A 25696-nucleotide genomic window follows, 5' to 3' on the forward strand; every position below is an offset into this window, starting at 1 on the left:
AATTTTAAGATTTCCTTGGATATTTTTTCTACTAGTCATACCAATTTAATTTCAATTCAATTCAATTTAAGAAGTATTATTAACCTTACATTTTCTAGAAATATAACATTTACATAGATAAGAAAATAAAAGAAAATTTTAGGTGAGAAAGAGTACTAACAACTAGGAGAATCTGGAATGGCTTCCACAGGAGGTGGTATTCAATATGAGACTTCAACGAAGGATGTTAAGAATTTTATTATGTGTAATTAAAGGGATAGCAGGTGGCACAGTAGATAGAGCACAAGGCTTGGAATCAGGAAGACCAGAGTTCAAATGTTACTTCAGACACTTACAAGCTGTGTGACCCTGGGCAAATCACTTAATCCTGTTTGCCTCAGTTTCCTCATCTGTAAAATGAACTAGAGAAGGAAATGGCAAACCATTCCAGTATCTTTGCCAAGAAAACTCTAAATGAGGTCAGAACAACAAACACTTCAGGCATGGGGAACACCACCTTGTGCAAAGGGAAATGAAATGCCAGTTTGGGGAAGTAATTAGTGGAACATATTGAAAAGGGGAGTTATATGAAATCAGTCTAGACAACCAGATTAGAAATTGTCCAATCACTGCAAAGAAAAATTGACCTATACAAGAACAGTCACTACACTGTGCCTACCAGTGGTACTACAATTGGTGATGTGCTAATGTCAAAGAATAAAGGAAAGGCAAATGTACAAATGTACAAAAAATTTTTATAAAAGGACTTTTTGTGATAGCAAAGAAAAAGAAGTGAAGTAGGTGCCTATTAACAAGGGAAAGGTTAAACAAACTGTAACATATGAATATTCTGGAATATTACTGTGCAATGGAAATGGCGAATGAGTAATTGTGAGAAACCTGAAAATATTTATATGAACTTATCCAGTATGAAGTTAATAAAACCAAGGATATGTATACAATGATTGCAATAAGGTAAAGGAAAACAACTTTGAAAAGAATTAGGAATCTGACTGATGGCCAATTTCAATTTCAGAGAACTGGAAGTGAAGCATACTTCTGTCTTCCCTTTTGAAAAGGGGAACGAGTCATATGTGGTCATATAGGGCCAACAGGTTGGTTTGCTTTGCTTGACTCTAAGTCTTTATTACAATGAAGAGTATAGTTAGAAAGGAATTTAAAACTCATCAATAAAATATTTAAAGTTGTTTTTTAAGGGAAAAAATAAGCTAAATCCACATTGTGAAGGGCTTCAAACAGCAAACTGGTTAACCCTGCAGCCAACTAAATCCTCAGACCCCTTTTCTTCACAAAGGGATACCAAGCCATATATCTCTGACAGAATGCCTTTGCAACTGGTTTTCTAAACCAAAATTCAGTATTTTATATTTGCTCCTATTAAATTGCATCTGATTGTTTTACCCAAATTCCTTACCTTTTAAAATAATACTGAATACAGATCTGTCATCCATCCTATGAGCTATCTCTCCTACTTTCCTTCTCCAACCCCTAGTACCCTGCACATAGATAGGTATTCCATAACCTTATCTTGCCCAGAATGAAGCCACCATACAACTTCCCAGTCATTTTCAAACCATGAGTAAATATACCCTCCCCCACCATATTTCAAATTTCAGGTTCCCTTTTATGTCCTTTCTTTCTTCATTCTAATTTAAGCTCATGTAGGTAGGGACTATCTTGCTTGCTTGTATTTCTATCTAGCGCTTGGTACAGCGCTGTGTACATATGAAAGGTTTAAAAAATGCTTTTTCATTCATGTATTCATTAACAAATAACATAAAGGGCTCAAAAAGCTATCACTAGCTTAATAATGATATATAATCAATATTACTTCAGGAGAATTTCAAATGAATTTCAACTCTAACTACTATCATGCAGCCCATATTTCACCAACTTATCCACAGATAGTATTAAAAAATCATCAATGCCTTGCTGAAATCAAGGTATATTATGTTTAAGGGAGATAAAACAAAAAAGAAATAAGGATAGTTCAGGTTGACATTCTTAGTGAACACATGCTAACTTCATCACATTCTTTTCCAAATGCTCATAAACTATTTAATAATCCACTGGGAACTGATAGCAGGCTTACCAAACTCTAATTCAATCAATCAATCAATCAGAATTTATTAAGCACCTACTAAGGAAGGAGTACCCACCAGATGAATACTCTGGCAAAATATTCCAGTTCCTTATCTATGGGGGCTCAGAGTTCTTTAGTCCCTTTCTACAGTGTTTGTTCTACCCTTTCCAATTTAAAAACCTTCCTAAAGAAGACAGAAGTAAAATAGCTAGCTGTGCCTTCTCTGCAATCTATGAACATTGTACCAATTTTGTCACGCTACCTTAAAAATGAGCAATGTCCCCATAACGTTCAGCTGTAGACTAACTTTAGAGATCTCCTCCTGAGCACCATCCTCCCTATATTAACGTAAAATAAGGAGAGAGATCCATGGGGAATCCCTCTTAGAATCCTAGGATCACATACTGAGAAGTAGAAGGGACCTCTACAATCATCAAGTCCAACAATCTCATTTTACATATGAGTAAAAGGAGGCCAATAAAGGTGAAAGGACTTGCTCAGAGCCACACCTTAAACAGTAGAGCTGGGATTTGAACCAAGAATCCTCCTTCTAGAACATACATACACATAGATAAATAAATAGAAAGATGCTGTTAATGTGTGTTTAAGGTTTCAATGTCACTAATGCTTGATGAGGAAAACCAGAACACTAAGTAAGTGTTCTGGTGAACAGAACTGACATGCAAACAAACAAACAAACAAAAAAGACATGCAAACAAAAATAAAAAGAGAGAGAGAATTCATTCTTGAGAGACATGGTTCAATAAGCAATTATTCCAACAGCAAGGAAGTCACCTAAGTTGCACAAAATTTGTTTTAGAGTGACTAATAACTAAGCCTCACCTTCAATCTATTAAAAAGCACCAGTGTATTACTGGTGTCACCCTAATTTTACAATCTTACCATTTCATACCACTACTATATAACTAAACAATTACTCATCTCCTTATTCTCCACCCTCATCCCTCCCCAACAAAGTTGCTAGTGTCCTTTTGCTCAGCTGCTCCTCATTCCTATAATGAGTGATCTCCAGTTCATCTGATCTTCTAAAACAGTTTAAATGCTACTCCTTTCTAAGAACCTTTCCCAGATAGCTACAGTTCTTTTCTCTTTTGCATTTGTTTCATTCCATATTATAATAATTTGTATATGTTTGTCTCCTGCCAAGAGATTGCAAACTGCACATAGATAGGGACCCTGTCATTCATGTTTTATTTACCAGGTGCTGTGCAGATAAAAGACCCTTAGCAAATACTGAACCAAATTACTATACATTAAAACAAATCAGAATGTACACAAAATACACAGAACACCAAAACCAACTTGGAGTTGCTATTTTTAAATGGGCTAAAAATCAATAGCAGTTTTAGTAATCTCCCTCCCCCACACACACACTTAACCCACACACACTTAACCCTTCACCACTCTTGTCCAGTTTACATAGTCAAAAAAAGGGATAATAACCTACGTACAGATAAGGATGAGAAAGCAAGAAACAACTACAAGAGGATGATATGAATGGGGCAAATAATGTAAAAGGAACTGTTGAAAGTCTGTCAAGATAGCTTTGTGCTACAAAAACAGTAGAAACTATTCCCTGAGGCACTCAGAGCAAGAGACTGCTTAGTTTATAACCACAAATCCATTTGTGTTTAGAAATCAAGTATGTCTTCCTTTCTCAGTGAACTAGTATTAGGTACATCCTTTTGGGGTCCCCTAATTTTTGTATTTAAAAAATCCTTTCTGCTATGCAACAACACTTTTACCTAATTTTACTTTCAAGTAACAAATCTAAAATTTTGATAATGTGTGGATTTCAATTTATATACTATTCTTAAGGCTCTATAGCATGGCATTATTAAATTTAGAATCACAAGATCTTGAACTGAAAGGAAGCTTCTAGGTAATCTAGTCGAGTCGCCCAAGGTCACGCGAGAAGTGGATAAGGTGGGTTAGCACCCAGCTCCTTGGATTCAAGTCCGTCACTTTTTGTTCCAGGAATAATCAGATTTAAAAACAAAAACAAAAAACTTAAGTAGTCTGGTTACAGACCCATGACAGAGCCATGATTGGAGCCAATGTCCTGATTCCAAATCAATCATGCTTTGTTCCATGAATTATTAGGTTAAAAAACATTAACAACAACTCAGCGGTTACTGAGAGAACAAGCAGAAACAAACAATCCCTGCCCCCAAAAAACACCTTTTGAGGGTACACATAACATTTTTTAAAAAATCATTAATGATTATGCAAGCAAAATGAGGATATACTCTCAAAATTGAAGGGCTTTTCTTTCTTTAGACAAAAACAATCAAAGGTAAATTAAGTTCATAACTTTAGAAAATGATTTTTTAAAAACCCAGTTAATTTCCTTTTTCTACAGTTTAAAATTCATAATTCATTTATTAATTTAAAATTTACCATTGAAATTTTAAAATCTAGTTTTGATTATATCTCATAAACACAATACAATCTGAGCTATAAAACTGTGCATAACCTTTGACCCAGCAATTGCACTTCTAGGGCTGTATCCCAAAGACATCATACAAACAGGAAAAGGACCCACATGTATAAGAATATTTATACCAGCTCTTCTTGAGGTAGCAAAGAATTGGAAATTGAGGGGATGTCTATCAATTGGGGAATGGCTGAACAAGTTGTGGTATATGAATGTAATGCAATACTATTGTGCTATAAGAAATGATGAGCAGGCAGACTTCAAAAAAACCTGGAAAGACTCACATGAATTGATGCTGAGTGAAATAAGCAGAACCAAGAGACCATTGTACACAATAACAGCTATATTATGGGATGACTAACTTTGATAGACTTGGCTCTTTTGCAAGAATCTAAGAGAACTTCAAAAGACTCACGATGGAAATTACTATCCACACCCAGAAACAGAAATATGGAGTCTGAATGCTGATGGAAGCATACTATTTGTTCTCCCTTTCCTTTGTTGTTTTGTTTTATTGCTTCATTATCATGGTTCCTCCCATTAGTTTTAATTGTTCTTTACATCATGACTAAAGGGAAAATATGCTTAACATGAATGTATATGTAGACACTATATCAGACTGTATACCATCTTGGGGGGGGGGGAAATAAGTGGGAGGGGGAGAAAATTTAAAACTCAAAATCTTATGGAAGTGAATGCTGAAAACTAAAAATAAATTAATTAATTAATTTTTAAAAAGACAATACAATTTAGATGGCAAAGGACAGGAGTATGAGTAAGAATTTACAGCTCTTAACTTCATCATTTACTAACCTAGTGACCTTGGGCAAATTGCTTAACTTTTAAAACCTCAGTTTCTTTGTCTGTAAAAACCAGGTTAGTACCTGCCCAACCTACCTAATGACAATTGTGAAAATCTAGTGACCCCTTGTGCTAAAGTCCTCTGTAAACTGTAAAGCACAGCACAAATATAATTAAGGAAGAATCACTACTGAGGTTGTTAAATGATATATTTTCAAAATGTGCTTACAGAGCCTTCAAATGCCAAATATTAAGAGCATATGTTAGCATAAAAACATGGGTGCACACGTTTTCATCTGCATACATACCTGTGTATATCTACAAACACACACAGAGAAACCTAGTAAAATTATTCACATCAAAATATGTAGTTTCTTACTTGTCCCATCAGATGAATTATTTTTTAAATATTCTCATATTCCAAAAGTTACTTAACAGCTATTTCCTTCCTTCTCTGTGTCAAAAAGAAAAGGGATGGGATTTAAAGCTTCTCATTCCCTAAAGAACTCTACTTTCTTTCACAGGGAATTCTTTCTGAACATATCTGAGTTGTACATAGATAGGATCTATGCATTTAAACAAAGGGGATTAAAAAAGGGTAATATGAGAACCACAAATCCATCTGTGTTTAGAAATCAAGTATGTCCTGCTTTCTCAGTGAACTAGCTGTATTAGGTAAATCTTTTTGGGGCCCCTTAACTTTTACATTTAAAAAGTTCTTTCCGCCATTTGGTGACATTTTTACCTAATTTTGCTTTTAGGAAACGATGGAAAGAAATGCAATTTGCAACAGTACCACAAGAAGGAAAGGGAAAAGAAAGGGCAGGGAGGGGAAGAAAAAGGAGTAAACATTTATTAAGTACCTACTCTGTGCCAGGCATTGTGCTAAGCACTTCTGCAAATACCATCTCATTTGACCCTCACAACAATCCTGTAAGATAGGTGCTATTATTATCCCCATTTTAAGTCACTTAACTTCTATTTGCCTCAGTTTACAGTTGAGGAAACTGAGGCAAATAGAAATTAAGTGACTTAGCCAAGATCACAGAACTAGTAACAGTCTGAGGCCAAATATGAACTCAAGGCTTCCTGACTCCATTCCCAGCACTGTATCCACTACACCACCAGCTGCCTCAAGAGCAAATTGGTCTTCATAAGTTAGTCAATGAAAGGAAATAAATATAAAAATTTCCAAGAAAAAAGGTTACTTTTCCACAACTCCATTACTGACATGGCATGTTAACATCTTGTAACAGCTAGAAAGAATACAAAGCTCCTAACTCTAAGAATCATAGTAGGTCAATGATACTTAATCATCCCCCATTACTCCTTAGCTCATTTGATCACAGGATATGTAAACATGTCAAACTGTAACATGAGGTGAGACTGTGTTGTCCATGTGATGATTAAAGATCCAAATTACTGTGTGCTTGTCCTTACATAGCAACTACTCTGCCAAGTAAACTTTAGAAATGATGTCTATAATGTGCAAGACCATAAGTTACTATAACTGATTTATATTTGCAAGAAGAAAAATTCCAAACAACATAATGTCTTAATCTTGTTTTTTCTCCTGGGGAAGGCAATATGCCTGACTTCATGTTAAAAGGCTTATGAGGAAGGACAGTTAGAGTTATTCTGTTTAGCCCCTAAGGGCAGAAGCAGAAACAACAAGTGGAAGTTACAATGAAGAGTCTGATGTCAGGAAAGTAGAATGGACTGTCTTATGAGGTGATAAAACCACCCTCCACTACCATGAAGGATTTCAAGGAGAGGCTTAGACAATCATTTTTGGGTTATGTTATAGTGGAGATTCCTTTCATGTATGGGTTGGACAAATGGCTGCCCCCAACTCTTAGATTCTGTGACTTTTTTTTACGGCCTCACCTCTGAAGACACATGTATCTGTCACTCTCTCTTCTAATGTTCAGATAATGCCACAACTTCTCTTCCTCCATGCTCCCAGAGGCAGTGGCAGTGCATGGCAGTGAATTTACAGGCTTGGTTACTGCACTAACTTTTGAACCTAGTTATGTGATCTTCAAAGTTGCTCACCCTGCCACTGTACTCCTCAGAGCCCTCTTTTTGTCCAATTTATACTTCAGAATTTATTTGTTGTTGTTCAGTTGTTTTAATCATGTCCAACTCTTTGTGACCCCATTTGGGGTTCTCTTGAAAACACAGGAGAGGTTTGCCATTTCCTTCTCCAGTTCATTTTACCCTGAGGCAACTGGGTTAAGTGATTTGCTCATGGTCACACAGTTAATGAGTGTTTGAGGACAGATTTGAACTCAAGATGAGACTTCCTGACTCCAGAAGCCAGCATTCTATCCACTGTGCCATCTAGCTGTATTTATTCCCTCTCTGATACTATGTATGGTCCTTATGAATTACTGTGGCCAAAAAAAAGTTTATAACCCTGTAATCGTTCTAATGATGAGTCTTCAGACTTTGCTAGGTTGATGTTTGGACAATATACAGTCAATCTTCAATATCTGCATCCTTAACTTTCCTGACTTTAAGCATTTGCGTGATTTTATTACTAATCTCATTTTTACTTTTGTGCTGACAACTACGCATATTCGCAGCTACGTGCAATAGAGAAAGAAATAAGAGGAGTGATGCAGCACATTTGTGGAGTGGCTGGTATCCTACTAGGTGCTTCAATGGTCTTGTCCACCTTACCATTGTAAAGAGCTCCCTGTGCATCCACTGCATAGTTTCATTGTTTGCCTTTATAACTCGAGTTTTGTGGGGTAATTATGTTCACAAAACATAGTGCAAGTCCTTTGGACTCTTAAGCCCAAGAATGTAAAATCAGTGATGCAGATGCAGCTTAGTTAAACTTCATGCCTGAATGTCTGTAGACAATGTAGGCTGAGAGATGCTTAAGAATCTCAAACTGCTCAAGAAGCAGTCATTCCTGACAGATTATTGTAAACTGATGTGTCCTTCATAATTTCCAATACTATCCATTAGCCCTGAAGGATAGTGTCAGAAGTGAAATCAAGAACTCGGTGTCTTCGAACAGCAGCAAAGTCCCAGTAACCTCTCCCTTAGTTTTCAGAAGGCAGCCAATGTAAAAAGGTTTGCAGCAGTATAGTACACAGTACAATGCCCTCATTCCACCATCCGACACTGTGGAAGGTAAGATTCAAGTTTTAAATGTTTTAGTTTTAAGTATTTTATTTGCTATACAGTATCTATGGCCTGTAGATTTCACGTGTTATGAGACGTGAGTATCATCTGAAATCAATGTTTTTTAAATTGAGATGTTAACACAAAAGGTCACAGAATTCTAAGGAATTATTAGTGAGAAAAATGTCTTGTGTAATGAATTTTAAGGGTTACTTCATGATTATTATGTTCAGAAAAGTGCATATTATCAGAATTAATGTTTTGTTTAAAAGAACTATATGCAGAAAAATGTGTTTTCCATAATCTCTAGAAAAAGATTACAGTTTTTGGTGGTCCAGAAGCCTAAACCTCTATTTCCTATAGGTTTAATATATCACTTCATGTTTTTTACTTTAGTACCATTTTCTAGGAATGTTGCCCTTACAGAAGTTGAGGGAGGATTGACTGTTTAACCCATCAAGAGACCTATATCTGAAGCCTTTCCTGCCTGGTAGGACCTTTCTATTGACATAGTCTTCTAGAGCCCTGGAGCATGTCAAATGACAGAGATATATTGGAATAGGACGTCTGAGGAGGTTACTCAGTACATAAAAAGAGAGAAACAAAGAAGAGGTTGTTAACAAGAAAATAAAGGAAAACACCCACAAACCTGACTCCCATTTCCCTTTCTTATTTGCCCAAACAGACAGAAAAAAAAATTATAAAGAAAGTCTACAAATCATATCTTGAACACCTCTAAGTCTCCTTATCCAGTTCCCACAAATTTGTTAAATACTTAAAACACTGAATTATCTTTTCCAACAATTTTTAACTATAGCCAACTATGCAATATCATATGTCTTATTTTTCCCTGCTTGCGTGTAGAATGGATATTTTGGGTAGTTATTTACTGCGTCCAGAAACTTAAAGAGCCAAAGATGCTGAAAGGAATAGCTAACTTATAAAAACCAGTCAGATTCTGACTGTACTTCAGAATCATAGAATGCTAGGATGAAAATGGAGCTTAAGAGATAAAACAGCATTTCTATTATACCATTTCTACATACTAAGATGCTGAATCCATGAAATGTGACTGAAAAATTGTTTTGGCTCAATATGAACAAAGCATTAACTATAAGTGAATCTTGTTATATGGAGTTTAATTTAGCAATTGGCATAGCATGTTGGGCAGCACTGAACAGTGGATAGAGGGGTGGCCTCAGAATCTTGAAAGAAATCACAGGTCTAGAACAGCAAAAACCAAGAATGCACATATTTCCTCTTAGTTTCACTGGGTTTTCTGTTTACATTGTTCACATTTTGCACATAAAAGTCTAGGTAACTGAAGCAGTGGAACAACTGAATTTTAGATAGTAAAGATAATCTGATACAACATAAAAATAATAATAAATGTAAGCTGGTCTCATATGCAATAAGACAAAGGTGCCTCTTATGAGGTACTGGTCATATGACCCTGGTCAAATCTCTTAACTTCTGGCCAAGCTAGAAACCCATGAGAATATAGAAAGTACAAAACGTGCTTACTTGCATTAGCAGAGGGAATCTCCTCAACCAATGATATCACAGATCCAGTCCCCTTTCTACAGTTTGTATCCTCAATCGATAGAAATGTCCTATTTAGTTGAAACAGTGTATGCAGTCATGAGTAAAATTATATAAATTCATTCTCTACTTTGCCACATTCCACAAAGATAGTCAACACAGCCATGTCTGCATAGAATTATTCACTATTATTTCTAAGAGGAGTGTTCCCAATTGTGGTATGCAGTCTAAGGAGAACTAAAGAAATAAAAAAGCACAAAGATTGTTATATATATAATATGTATATATCTATACATTTATAGATATACATCTCCCCTCTAAATCACAGCCATAGGCAAACTAAGAAATGTGCATTTCTACTGTTGGGCTTCCCTAGTAGATAAAAAAAAAGATCTAATCATCTTTGCATCAAATTATCTGAAAAAAATACAATATCTAAGATGTAAATGGGCAAATATATATGACCAAGAGCCATTCCCCAGTAGATAAGTGGTCAAAAGATAAGAAGTTTTCAAAAGAAGAGTTACAAGCTATCAACAACCATACGAAAGAGTACTCCAAAACACTAATAATAAGAGAAATGAAAATAAAAACACCTCTGAGGTTTCATGTTACACTCAACAAATTGGCAAAGATAACAAAGGAAAGAAATAGTCAATGCTGGAAGGGCCTTAAGAGGAAGGCATGCTAATATAGTGTGTTAACCTATGAATTTATCTATCCACTCAGGAAAATAATTTGAAATTATGTGAACACACACTAAATTGTTATAGCCTTTTATGCAGAGATCCCACTGCTGAGCACGTATGCCAAGAGGTCAAAGCCAGAAAGAAGGGGGGTGGGGCGCAGAGTCAAGATGGCAGAGTAAAAGCAGTGCCTTGATTAAGCTCTCCCCCAAACCCCTCTGAATACCTGTAAAAAATGGCTCTAAACAAATCCTAGAGCAACAGAACCCACAAAAAGACAGTGAACAAATTTCCAGCCCAAGACAACCTGGATGGTTGATTGGAAAGGTCTGTTGCGCGTGGCTGGGAGAGGAGCACAGTTCAGCGTGGGTGCACAGGCAAAGATGGAGTCCCAGCAAACCTAGAGCTGGCCTCAGGAGACTGAATCACTGGCAGCTGTGATGGTTTCCAGATTTCTCAACCCACAAACACCAAAGACAACTTAGAAAGTCAGTAGGAAAGGTGAGAGAGGACCTCCATCCAGCCCCAGTCCCAGTATAGAAATCTATCTTACTCTACTGGAAAATAGAGGGGAAGAGGATAAGAGAGCCAGCGAGGGGGTGGGGAGGACCAGGATGATAGAACGGAGGGCAGATTGGGGGAAGAGTTAATCAGAAGCAAACACTTCTGAGGAAGGACAGGGTTAAAAGAGAGAATAGAATAAACAGGGGGTGGTTTAGGATAAAGGGAAATATAGTTAGTTTTTCACAACATGACTACTGTGGAAGTGTTTTACATGACTACACATGTATAACATGTATGGAGTTGCTTGCCTTCTCAATGAGGGTGGGTGGGGAGGGAGGAAGGGAGAAAATTTGGAACCCAAAGTTTTAAAAACAAATGTTAAAAATTGTTTTTACATGCAACTGGGAAATAAGACATACAGGCAATGGCATATAGAAATCTATCCTGCCCTACAGGAAAAAAAAAGCAGAAGGAGATAAAAGGGGGGAGGTGTGATAGGGGAGGACAGATCAAGGAGAGGGGTATTCAGAATGCACGCTGTCTTCGGGGAGGGGAGAGATGGGGCAAAAATTTGGAACACAAAGTCTTGTGGAAGTGAACGTTGAAAACTAAAAATAAATAAATATTTTTTAAAAAAGACAGAAAGAAAGGACATATATATTTTATATATATATATATATATATATACACACACACACATATAAATACACACACATAAAATACTTTTACTTGAAAAAAATCAGGACAAATGGAGATGGCTCAGGATGCAGTGGGGAACCTTTCAGGCTAAGGTCTTTTAGAGGTCTCAGTTTGACTGAGGCAACACCTATTCAGTGATTAAGACTTAACAAGAAATGAGGCAAGGAATAGCCTCTTTTAAAAGAGAAAAAAAAAAAAAGACCCTCAGTTTCTGGACAAAACAGAAACAATTGCTATGCAGGTTAATTCTGAGCCAATCAGGGCCCAAACAATAACCAAGTAGGGCTTGGCCTGGGACCTATAATTGGTCAATCAATGAGAGCTAGAGTGATTCCAAAAGCCAGATTGATTTGGGGTTAGGCAACAATTTGACATGCAGGTGGAAACTTATCCAGCAGGCAACTAGAAATCAAACTCTGGATCATGGCAATGAGATCAAAGCTGGAGACAGAGATCTGAAAAACATTTGCATAGAGACAGTAGTAGAAGCTACAGGCATAGGTAAGAGAGAAAGCACACTGAGAGATGAGAGCCCAGGAGAGAGCATCTGGAGACATTTATGTAAAGGAGATGGGAGGAAGAAGTGCCAACAGAAATTATAAGTAGAAATCAATTGTTCCTAAAAACTTAAGTACTTTTTATCTGGACTATTTTGTTTGATACGTGCAGTCTGGGATTAAAAAAAAAAGCAAATCATATGGTTCAGATAAATGAATGCTGAAGAAATTGGCTTTAGTCTTTTCAAGAAGTTCTTCAAACGACTGAATCCAGAAGCCATAGTATTTAAATGTTTCTTATGCTTCTGGGTACTTTAAGGTCCTCAACTATTACTATTTATTGAAGAGTATTCAAATTTTTCTTTAGATTAAAATTATGGTCATCTTAGCAGAGATGGATGAGGTATAGAATGAGTCGTATAATCTCAGACATGGCCAAAGTGGTGTTTTGTTTTTTTGGCTTTACTATACATACTTATTACAAAGGATAACTTGTATTTGGCAGAGAGCAGTAGGAGTTAGTGGGTAGTAACATAGATGGAAAGAAGCATCAATAAAACATTTTAAGTGCATAATTTTTTAAAGTGCATAAGAGGATGCAAATAAAACAATTTTATGACTCGTTAAATGTATGCATACATATGTATACATAAAAAAAGCTGTACATTAACAGAAGTTCAAATTTTCTTATATAATCCTCTTTCTTATTCTTCTGGGTACATTTATCCTTGCTAGATCATGGGTTGGCATGAAAAATTAAATGAGAATTTTTTTGGAATTTTGCAGATGATACACAAGGTTCAGCAGATGACACAGGAAGAAGTTTAGAAACTCAGAAATGCATAAAATAAATGGCTACTATTTTACAACATCAACCCAAATTTTATAATAAGGTGCAGTAAACACCCCATAAAAGAAAAAGAAAAAATTCAGACTTCTTCTCTGGTATGAAGGGTCAAAAATTTTTATGGATTTTCCAGATCACAGGGGTGCTACACTTCCCTAATCCCTGCCATGTAATGTATATTGAAATGCTTGTGCTTGTCGATGACCATTAAATTCCTAATTTTTTTAAGTGTCCAAAGTCATTAATTGTTTCTATCTGTATTCTTCTGGGTGCCTTCATGTAAACACAGATTATTGTCAAATGTTGGGGTGTAGAGATAACATCTTTTATTACGGATTTTTGTGTTGTAATAAGAAAAGTACGGTACATCAAAATGACCTTAGGCAAATCACTTGATCTCTTCTGGCCTTAGTGAATGCATCTTTAAAATTAGAGTGCTAGACTAGGTGATCTCTACAGTTCCTTCAGTTCTAAATCCTATGATTCCAATGAAGCTATTGTGTTCATTCATGCAAGAGGTAATAGAGAATTAAACCAGAATGGTAAGGAGAGGAGGACAGGATGCATGCTATACTGCAGAGTAAAATGACTTTAAAATGCTAGAGGCAGGAGTACAGAAATGGTAACTTAATTTGTTACAAGAAGGAACATGATTTGACCCACACAGTAATAATCAATGGTATGTTGCTATCCTTTGAATTTTAAGATGATGCTCAACGTAGAAAGTGCTACTGGCCTATAGATATGGGGAAAGGAGGTAGGGTGAGAATGAATATTTATATGGAATCTACTGTGTGTCTGGCACTATGCTAAGCACTTTACAAAATACTGGTTTCCTCTCCACAAGAATATCAGCACCTTCTCAACGTCCTCAGTCTCCTCTTCCCTCTATTTGGAAGGCTAGAAGGTAGAGCAATAAACTTTATTTCTTTATAAAGGGAACAGAACTTTGCAGGTAACTACATTTTTCATCAGCAGCTCTGCTTAATCTCCACTTCAGGGAACATCATGCCCCTGTGCTGGGTACCCCCTGATGCCTTTCCTCACCTGTACTCCCCCTTTCAGCTTCCTTTTGTGTACTATTCACACCCCACCCCCTCTTAGATTCTAAGCTCCTTGAGGGCAAAGACTATCTTTCTTTCTGAATCTCCAATGCTCAGCACAGTGCCTAGCACATAGTAGGAGTTTAATTATTATTCACTGAATGGAAATTAAGTAATCCTCCACCTTGCAAGGTAGATGCTGTTACCATCCCCATTTTACAGTTGAGGACATTGGGGCTAACACAGGTTAAGTGACTTGCCCAAATCCACAAATCTAGTAAGTTTCTGAGACCGGATTAGACTCAGGTGCAGCATGCCTTTCCAACGAGCCACCTTGTTGTCAAACATACCAACATTTGACTTGCTGTCTTTTCCATGTCATACTCAACCAAAACATTCTCAGGCTGGTAGCTTCAGTGATTCTTTTTAAAGCTTATTACTGTTGAGAACTCTGCCTCTTAAATCCATGTTCTTCTTGGTGTCTTTCACCAAACACCAAACACAAACCTGTTATTTCACTTCTCCTTGTTACACATCAGGCTGTCCTATCAGCTTCAGTGGCTTTCTAGCCAGACACAGCTTTCTACTGCTTCTAATTTGAAGTGATACCTTGAAGCATTTTCTTTAGTCCATTCCATTTTGGTTTATGCTCATTTCAGCTCACTCTGTATCAAATGTTTGATGGAGCCCTCCTAATGTTTGGAACAGCAAAACTGTAGCAAACAGCATCCCTTTCATACTCATTTAGCAGCACTCCAGGACTTGGTATTAAACACTTCATTATCACATTTTCTTTTCAAGAAAAAAATATAAACCAAAGCAAGCTGTCATCTGATCGATGCAAAACCTCCATTTAAGATTGTCATTAGGGCTCTTGATACATGGATGCAAGTTTCACCTCTAATTTAATTACAACAAATATATTAAATGCCTTCTATGTGTAAGGCATGTGGTAGTTGCTGAGGATACAAAGATGAAAAATACAGTCTCTGCCCTCCAGGAATAATTTGTAGTCCGTTGAGGAGGTATATGACAAATCTATATGACACAAATAGGAAAAGGAAGAAAAGGAGAGCCAGGCAAAGTGCGACGAGGAATCTGACGAAGGGCATCTCATCTGAGATGATTCAAGAAGGGAAGACTTCATAAAGGGAACATCAGAGTTCAACCTTGAAGGCAGCGATTTTAATAGCTAGTGTAGTTATAGGACTGTAACAGCATAGATTCAGAACCAGAAGGACCTTCCTTAGATGTAATCTAGCCCATCCCTGTTGGTTTATAGAGAAAGAAACTGTTAGAGGAAGGATCCAAATGCAGGTGTTCTGACGTCATACTCAGGGTTCTTTCTATTATATTATGTTTCATCTAACTGGTTTCTCCACCTCTAGCTTCTCATGCTTAAATCCATCCTTCATACTGACAAATTAATTTTTTAATTACACAAGCCTTATTATTTCACTGCTCAAAAATATTCAAAATCTCCTTAGTATCTGCTTAATAAATGACTAATTCCTTAGCTTGGCATATAAGGCTCTCTGTAATTTAGCCCAGTTTAGGGAGTTGTATGCCTACAGCGAAGGCATCTTGGTACAGTGGAAAGAGCACTGAGTTTGGAATCAAATGACCCAAGTTCAAATCCTGCTTTTACAATTTATGACCTCTGACACTGTTGATAGCTCCTACTAGATACAATCTCTACCTTTTCATGACACTGTTTTTTCTCCTGGTTCTCCTTTCTGTATGCTGCTCCCTCTCAGTCTCCTCCTCCATCCATGTTAATTCCCACCAACTATGGGTTTCCCCCAAGGCTCCATCATGGTCCTCCTCCTTCTCTTTTTACTGCATATTATCACATATTATCACTTGGTGATTTATCAGCTCCCACGTGTTCAATTATCATCTTTATAAAGATGATTCCCAGGTCTATCCTGTTTTTCCAGTCCCACCCTTACCAACAGCCTTTTAAACATCTCAAACTGGAAGTCGCACACACATCTCAAACTCAAAACATCTAAAGTGGGACACAGTATTTTTCCCTAAAAATCCTCCCCACTTCCCAACTTTCCTATTATTGTGGAGGTCACTACCATTTCCCAGTCATCCAGTTTGTCACTTTGGGATAATATTCTATGCTTCATTCACCACACATAGCCAATCCATTATCAAATCCTATCATCTTTGAAATCTCTCTCTTATATATTTCCTTCTCTAGAATCAATGAGCCGCCACTCCGGTGCAGGCCCCTATCAATTCTTTTCCTAGAATACTGAAATCACTTTCTAATTCATCTCTTTGCCTCAAATCTCTCCCTGTTCCAATCAATGCTCTGTTCAGCTACCAAAGTGACTTTCCTAAAGAGCAGGTCTGCCTGTGTTGTCTCCCTATTAAATAAAATCCAGTGGTTCTTTATACCTTCGGGATCAAATAAATATAAAATCCTCTGCTATTTAAAGTCCTTCACAACCCGACCCCTTCATACTCTTCCAGTTTCCCTTCCATGTACTCTGCAATACACGTAATCTGACCTACTTATAGCTTCTCACACATAACACTGCATCCTGACTGTTCCACTGCACACTTGGAATGGTCTCACTCTTCACCTCTGATGCCCAGCTTTCCAGGCTTCCTTCAAAGTTTAATTCAAATCCTACTTTCTATATGAGGTCTTTCCTGGTCCCCTTCCTTACCCCTAACTGCTAGTGCCTTTCCTCTGAGATTATCTTCTATCTACTCTATTTATCAGGTATGTACATAGTCACTTACTTACGGTTCCTTCCATTAGAATGTGAGGTCCTTGAAAGTAGGGACTGAATTTTTGCCTTCCTTTGTATCCCCACAGTCTTGTATATAGTAAGCACTTAATAAATGCCTGCTGGCTACCTGTGTGGCTTTGGACAAGCCACTCAGCCTCTCTAGGCCTAAATTCCTCATCTATAAAATGAAGGGGATTGTTCTTGTAGACTGTAAATTCTCTATCTCTAGATGTACAAGGTGAAGAGGTTAATCTCACACTAGTTTCCCTTACATACTTAATGTTCTCGCCAGTCTATCTGCCTTGTTCCAAATCTGATCTATCCTTTTCTTCCCATGCTCATTCTACATAGCTTCCTATACAGAGAATGCCCATATCTCACATTCACATCCATTTCTTTGGGTGAGATCATATCTATTCCTTCAAGACCCAACCCAAATAGTACTTCCTTAATAAAAAAAAAAAAAAAAAAAGGCCTGGTCCCTTAAGCTGGATTTCTGTCTCTTCTGATGTAGAAGCACTCTGTAACTCTATCGAGAACTTAATTCTTTGCATTATACTTATTAATGTACCCACTACCAGACCGTAAGCCCTTTCAAGGTAGAGATCATGTCATCTTCATACCTCTTATCTTCTTTTGCACATAAAAGCCTGTATAATATGTGCACAATTGAGTTTTTACTTTAAAAAAGGGTTAATGCGGTTGGCAGATAATTCATGTACCATTTAGATAGAGAATATCCATTGTATTGGATACCATGGAGAGCAACTACAGCACAGAAAAGAAATAAAAGTAGATATACAAAACAGAAGAAGCCACTAATTAAACCCATGACCTCACATGTCTATACACAGGTGAACAAAGAATAGCTAACAAGTTCAAAAGACAAGGAAAATTTCTAGTTTTTTAGCATTTTTTGTGAGCAGGTTTTCTTACATTAGTTACCAGCATGAGAAGGAATCATCATGAGTTTTACTGTCAATGAAGTACACTCTGTAAAAACAATCTTAAATGGTATAATTCAACAGTTCATCATTGTCATTGAGATGACAACTTAAAGTGCAACAAATTTAATTTCACTGATGTGAGAATTAATTCCTAGTACTTGAGCAGCATGAATTCTGAAAGAATTCAAAGCAATAGTTAAGGCTAAAATATTAAAGTAAACAACTTCTTGTAAATTAAATTCTTTATTCTCTTTGACATATAAGATTTCAGAAATGCCTTATCTTTTAAGTCCTAATAATATAGTTTTAAGTTTCTCTTTCTGTCACTGCTTTAACCCTCCAATTCCTATCAAAATGCTTTGTTGGGTTTTTTTGTTTTGTTTTGTTTTGTTTACCAGATGACTGATTTCATTGGTATAAGGAAATTCCAGTAAGGATGAAGATCAGCATCTGCTCTATAACTTATCACTTTGGAAAGTTGCCTGATGCTTTCTTTTTTTTTTTTTTTAATTGGCCTCTTTAATGTTCTTTGAATAAGCCACTCCATTTCTCAACTCCAGACATTTTCTCTGACTATCCCCCAAGCCTGGAATGCTCTCCCTCCTCGTCTTTGCTTCACGGTTTCCCTAGTTTGCTTCATGTCCTGAGTAAGATCTCACCTTCTACCAGAAGACTTTCCCAACCCCATTCTTTAATTCTAACATCTCTCCTCCACTGATTAAACTTATCGTGTGTGTGTGTGTGTGTGTGTGTGTGTGTGTGTGTGAGTATGTATCTTGTTTGCACATAATTGACATGTTGTCTTCCCCATTACATTGTGAGCTCCTTGAAAGCAGGGACTGACTGATTTTATACTTCACTGTGAAAATTGAGGCCATTCACTGTAAACTCCTTCTTCTCCCCTCCTCATCTCACATCCCTTAAATGTCTTCCCCTACCATCTCCTCCACTCCTGTTTCATGGGAAGAGGTGACTCTTCTTGACAAGGCAAACTCCTCCGCATCCATCCTATTCAGTCAGTTAGCATTAATTAAGTACCTACTGTGTACCAGGCACAGTGTAAATCTGTGGGAATACAAAGAAAGGCAAAAGAAAGTCCCTACTCAAACAGCTCAAAGTCTAATGGGGGAGACAACATGCCAACAACAAGATATAAAAAAAGCTCTATAAAGAATAAGCCAAGGGGGCAGCTAGGTGGCGCAGTGGATAGAGCACTGGCCCTGGAGTCAGGAAGACCTGAGTTCAAATCCAACCTCGGACCAAACACTTGACACTAACTAGCTGTGTGACCCTGCGCAAGTCACTTAACCCCAATTGCCTAAAAAGAAAATAAAAAGAAAATATCATTTAAGAATGAGCTGAAAATAACCTCTCCTGATCTCCAATTGCCTCTCTATTATCTCAAACAGGATAACCTATAGGCATATCAAACTCACTATATCCAAATCAGAATCCCTCCCCACCAAAACCCCCCTCTTTTGCTATTACCGTCAAGGGCATCACCATCCTCCCAGTCACTCAGGCTTGCAACCTGAGTGTCATCCTCAACTCATGCCACTCCAATCCACATATCCAATCTGTTGCCAAGTCTGGTCATCTCTACCTTCATAAAAGCCCTCATATATGCTCCAAACACACCCCCACCATCCTGGTACAGGCCATCCATCATCACCTCTTTGCTAGACTACGGCAATAACAACAGGTTAGCCTCCCTGCCTCGAGTCTCTCCCCTCTCCAATCCATTCTTTATTCAGTTGCCAAAGCAATCTTCCTATAAAGCACAAGCATGACCTTGTCACTCCTTACTCTAAACTCCAGTGGCTCTAGGATCAAATAAAAAATCCTCTGTGTGGCTTTTAAAGCCCTTCACGCACCCCCTGGCCCTTCCTACCTTTCCAGTCTTCTTATATTTTACTCCCCTCAATGAACCCTATGATCTAGCTGTTCCTTGCTCCTCTACGATCCTGCTGTTTCTTGAACATGCAGTGTTAACTCTAACCTCCCACCTCCCACCCCCACAGCCTGGATTGCTCTTCTCCCTCCTGGCTTCATTCAAGACTCAACTGAAAGCCTACCTTCTGTAAGGGGCTTTTCTTCACCCTTCCCCCACCCTGACTGCTAGTGCATTTCTTCTGAGATTACCTCCCATTTAGATTGAATATATATATCATATGTTTAATGTATGACATATATCACATAAGTATGTATTCTCATTAGAGTGTGAACTCTGTATTTCTGCCTTTCTTTGAATCCCCAGCACTCAATAACTGGCATGGTGATGATGATGATGATGACAATAAAGGAAAAATGAAGGATTTCAATTATCTGGACAGTTACTGAAACACTCCCTACCCAAACCAGAACAGTCAAGATATCCTGACTTGACAAAAAAGGCAACTGCTATTCTAGATCTGATGCTCAGCAACAAGGAGAAAGTGGTTGCTGGAATGTAAATAATGGTAACATCGGGGGAGGGTGAATTGATAATTAATTTGTGAAATTATGAAATGGGGGCAGGCACACCTGGTTCTTTGGGTATTCACCAACAAAGACCACAATGTAAGCTGAAATTGAGGCTACAATCACACCTTAATAAGACACAAGTGTAGGGACAAATAGGCACAGAAAATACAGGGACATGCAGTGAAAAGGGGTGCAGAGACAGGGGAGGGTCAGGGATAGGGTGAATGAAGGCAGGAAGCAGGGGAAGAAGATGAGGTGGGGGAGAGGCACAAAGCATAACTCTTCTACTCATGAATTAGAGTTGGGAGCACTTGGCAGCCTGCTCCCATCTTCCACGAAGATGGAAGAGTGCTCAGGGTAAGGGGAGGAGTTTGGGATCTTACACCACCTCAAAGTTGTAAGCAAAACTTTATCACATTATCTCAAAGTTATCAGCACCACTGGTGTTCTGCGGGTCTTACTACAGATGTCTGGAACTTGTCTTAGCTACATACTACAAGATCCAAAGGTGCTGACAGCAAGGCCTCAAGGGCTTCCCTTGATTTAGCATCTATTAACAGGATGTGATTTGGGGGTAATAAAAGATACAATTTGTAAATTATGCTTCTTTGATCTTTGGAAGGGTTTGTCTGTGACTGCTTGGGTTCCTTCGCAATCTTCTTAGTAATGCCACTTTATACTGGCTACTTACACTCACGATAATGACCAGAAAGAGAGGAGGTGGTCAGGAGACCAGAACAAGACACAATTTTAGCACAAAGGGTCATTTCATCTTAGAATTTGTGATAAAGGCAAACTTAGCATTACTTTGATATATACCATAGAGTCTGAAAGAATATTTTTTTAAAAAGGGGGTTCACAGAAAGAACAGGATCACATGAACTAAAATTCTATAATGGAAATTTACCCCCAAATGAAAATCTCTCAAGAATTAAATTCTGAAGACACAAAAGGAAGCAATTCCCATGAGGAAGAAAGGCTGAGTTGTCCAAAGAGACTAATATGGATGTACAATTTAATCCAATTTTATCAGGGATTTCATCAACCAGATTAAGTTTTTAAAATATACATACAAAAAACACAAGGGCAGGTACAGAAGGAGGAATGGATTTTAAAAAAACCAAACAAACTTGGAGCAAAGATCTTAAGTGCTTAACCACAGTGCCTTTCATGTTTTGGAGTTGGGAGGGGTAACAATTTCATCAGGAAAGGCAATTCCTGGTGAAGAACTCCTTCAATATGGATTAGTATTTGCTCTATAATTTACAGTCTTAAAGAGCTGACTGAAGCACTAAGAGGTTAAGTGACTAGTCCAAGGTCACACAGCTAGTATGAGTCAAGAGACAACACTTAACACTGAGAGTCAATCTTGTGGAAATATGTCTAACATGATTACACATGTATAACATATACCAATCAGATTGCTTGCTATCTTGGGGAAAGGAGAGGGAGAAAAATTTGAACTTAGAATCTTATAAAAAATGAATGTTGAGAGTCATTCGAATCCTCTAGCTAGGGGAGATATAAAGGGTAAAGAAAACCTTAGAAAAATCAAATATGGAAATAAAGATAACTTTAAAAGCAAAGGCAACTGAGTAGACAGAATTTTCTTTACCCTGGGTTTCGGCCATGAAAATACAATAAAAATACATGTAACAAAAAGCCAGTCATTGTCAAATTATTTCAAAATACTTTTGAAAATGAAATAAGACCACAATAAAATCCTTGTAACTTCTCAAAATTTTTGGAAACAATGTACAAAATTCTGAACTACCTTCCTTTGGCTGGACACACTTTATTACAAAACAATATCCATTAATTTTTAAAGCTATAGTATAGCCCAGGGGTGGAGAACCAGGGGCCTTGGGGCCAACATGTGGCCCTCTAGGTCCTCAAGTGCAGCCCTCTGACTGAATTCAAACTTCACAGGATAAATCCCCTTAACAAAAAGATTTGTTTGGATTCAAAGGGCCACACTTGAGGACTTAGAGAGCCACATGTAGCCTCGAGGCCAAAGATTCTCCAACCCTGGTATAGCCCAAGGTTCTTCAGATGTTTTGAGGCTGGCAGAACTAGTGAATGCCAAGCTTGGATACAAGTCTTGGGACAGGGCTGATAAGTGATGAAAACACAAAATTATATTCTGTTTTCTTTCTCATGGAAAAAGGTCCTATCCACAACTAATGGATAAACCTAACTTACAAAACCAGGCAAAATTTAAAAAGCAGCAAAAATAAATGTTGGTTAATCTTGGTTTCAAAACAATGGAGATTTGAGTAAACTAATTTAAGGACCGGTCTGTAATGGATGTGACTCAAAAATCTAAACAAAAAACACTAAACAGCTGCACAATATTGTTTACACAAATTCTTTACCATTAGACTCTCTTTAAAAACTGAAAATAACCTGTTTTACTAGTCTACTTTCTTCTTTTTCTTTAGAAAGGCCTGAATTTTCCCAATTCTTGAGGTGTTAATGAGCAAAAAAAAAATTATTTCAAAAAGCAATTTCTAAGGCATAAAAACTGTAAAAGAGAAGTAAATAATGAGAATATTCAATTGCAACTCAAAATTTGTTAATACTGGCTTAAAACATGCTGCTTCCACTTGTATGAGCTTGGGCAAGTTATTTATTTCTCTGGGCCACAGTTTTCCAAGCTCTGAAATGAAGGAGGCAAAATAGATAACCTCTAAGATATTTCCAGCTCTAAATCTATGATCCAATGATTAATATGGGAAATGTTTTACATTGGAAATGTATACTCAACAGTTCTCTATATATGAAACCGTAAGACTAATGCTACAGACTGGATGAGATTATAACTCTTCAATATAAAAAAATTAAGTTAGATATAGGAAGCTAAAAGTTTATGAAATAATAATTCTCATTTACACAGGGTTTTAAAGTTTACAATCTAATCCAACAAATATCTATATGGCTCCGATCACGTGCATGGCACTATGCCACTGTGTGGTGCAAACATAAACTGAAAAACATTCTTTGACCTCAAAGAGCTTACACATCCTACAGGGCTATGTGCACTTTTCCACAACCACCTTGTGAGAAAATCATGAAGGTTATAGTTATGGTCAACATAAGACTTGTTGGTCAAATCACAGATTACTAGTATGAGGAAGCAACCTTTTTTAAGCTTTGAAAAAGACATCTGTAGGACAAATATATTACCAGCTCAGCTGGTAATAAAACTTATATTATCCCCAAATGTTATACTGACCACAAAATATGAACAGATTTTTTAAAACATTTTTTAAAAAATTAATGGATAGAACAACAATGGTCAATTAAATTAACCAAGAATGTTGTGGTCTTATAGCTACCATTTTGAGAATGAATCCAAAGACAATATTCTCCTGCAATGGCCCCCTTGGTACCATAGTCAGTGGTGAGATGTTTGATAGGTGAGATGATTGAGATGTTTATTTTATACACACTTAAGTTATTATATATTGTACTTTTTATGTAAGTTAAGCAGTACTAAATTTCTCTCACAAATACTTGAAAAATTCACCTAATATGTAATTGGAGCTGATAAACCTAAAGAGTTTAAGTAATAGAAATAAATAGTATTTTTAACAATAAAAATTTCATAAATGATAATTATGTATTTAATATGTACTGTGACCTTAATATTACAGTACATTTTAAATAAATCAGTTATACAATATGTGATGTTGGGTTATAATAGAAGAGACTCCTTTCAGGTACAAATTGGACTAAATGATCTCTGAGGGCCCTGAGACTTGGTGATTCAAACACTTAAGTAACAGTACTTTTGGCATGTGTGGGATGACTTTAGTATGAACTAGAAAAATTACACCTTGATGAGCTTTAAAACAGGTTTTAAAATAATTTTTCCTCTCCTTTTTTAAGGTGTATAACTGAGGCTTATGGATTTGCATTTGGCATCTTTATAACAATGTAATCTCAAAAACCTAAAATTCCCAATCCTCCAAAATAGGCGAAAATGGATCACAAAACATGACTGTCTTAAAAGGTCATAATTTCTTTAAATGATAAAAATAAAAGATACTTCATTTACGGTTGAGAAACGGAATTTCAGCTTGAAATAGAATTATACTGAGCCAAAGGACAAAAATAGCTCTCTTCATTTACCCACAGTTTGTACATACTAAATATCCACTGAAATGAAAATGAGCTGAACTCGCCAAAAATATCAGCATCTGGGCTGAAACCAAACTTTAATGAAACCAGAAAGTGAAAGCAAAGTTAATATTTCAATCCAGAGACTCTAACCCACCACTGTATATATTAACTCCACCAACACACATTTCAAGCATTTTTCTATTTTGGAAAAGCTGTCCAGATAATAGAACTATGCTTTCAAAAGTCAAATACTGTACTATATCCAAAATAAATTCAGAAATTTATAACAGTTTTTTAAAACAATGATCAAAATGGGCTTTTTTAGGTGTTCAGCTACATTTATCTTCTCTTGTTCCCTCAACACCCCCCCCAACAAACTAGCAGCATACCATGATGCAGAGAGATGTATTTCTTTATTTCAACCAAAAGCTCAAAAAGCGCAAAAGCTTAGGGATAAACAAAAACGTAAACTAATACTAAGAATTTAAAGTTAGAGCCTCTTAATAACAGTACATGTTTTTAAGCTTGGTTTCTAAACAGCCCACGCTAAGTTCATCTCAATGTCAACCAGGATGGTGATAGGCAACAACTCACTAACTTGGAAGGTTATTTAGGACAACAGTTTCTTTCATTGCCTCCTATCCTAGCCTATTTGACATGTTAGCAGAATTCAGCATAAAAAAGGACAAAACAAAAACAAAAAACCAATGGGGTATTTAACTCTTGTTCTATCTTTTTCTCTGAGCAATACTTACCCCACCCCCCAAGAAGACAACCTAAGCATTCACCTTGCAGTATTTTCCTAAGTAAGGCACAATGGGGGTCAGTTTCCTGTTCTTCACCCCACCCCAACCAATTCCCTAGGGCTGCACTACCCCCCCCCCCCCCCCAAGCTTGGCCAGAAGCCATTCATGCAGATTCTTGGCTTAAGTCCAGTTTTTCCCTCCTCTGCAACCCGTTTTAGAGGCTGATAACCTGGCTACATCAATAACCTCCCCCCCCCACACACACACACTCTCTCTCTCCCCTTTTCTCTCTCTCTCACACTCACACCCTGCCGCTTGCATACTGCGGGCTCCTCCGGACAGTTTCCCTGGATTCGAGTTCAAT

General features: G+C 37.2%; 1 protein-coding gene across 4 annotated transcripts in view; it reads right to left on the reverse strand.

The window, feature by feature from the left end:
- LOC114053921 (oxysterol-binding protein-related protein 1) overlaps positions 1-25696 on the reverse strand; it is a 305142-nt gene that overhangs the window by 144386 nt on the left and 135060 nt on the right. The window lies entirely within an intron of this gene.

Source organism: Vombatus ursinus, unplaced genomic scaffold (assembly GCF_900497805.2).
Source record: "Vombatus ursinus unplaced genomic scaffold, bare-nosed wombat genome assembly UNPS02014812.1, whole genome shotgun sequence".
NCBI lineage: Eukaryota > Metazoa > Chordata > Mammalia > Diprotodontia > Vombatidae > Vombatus > Vombatus ursinus.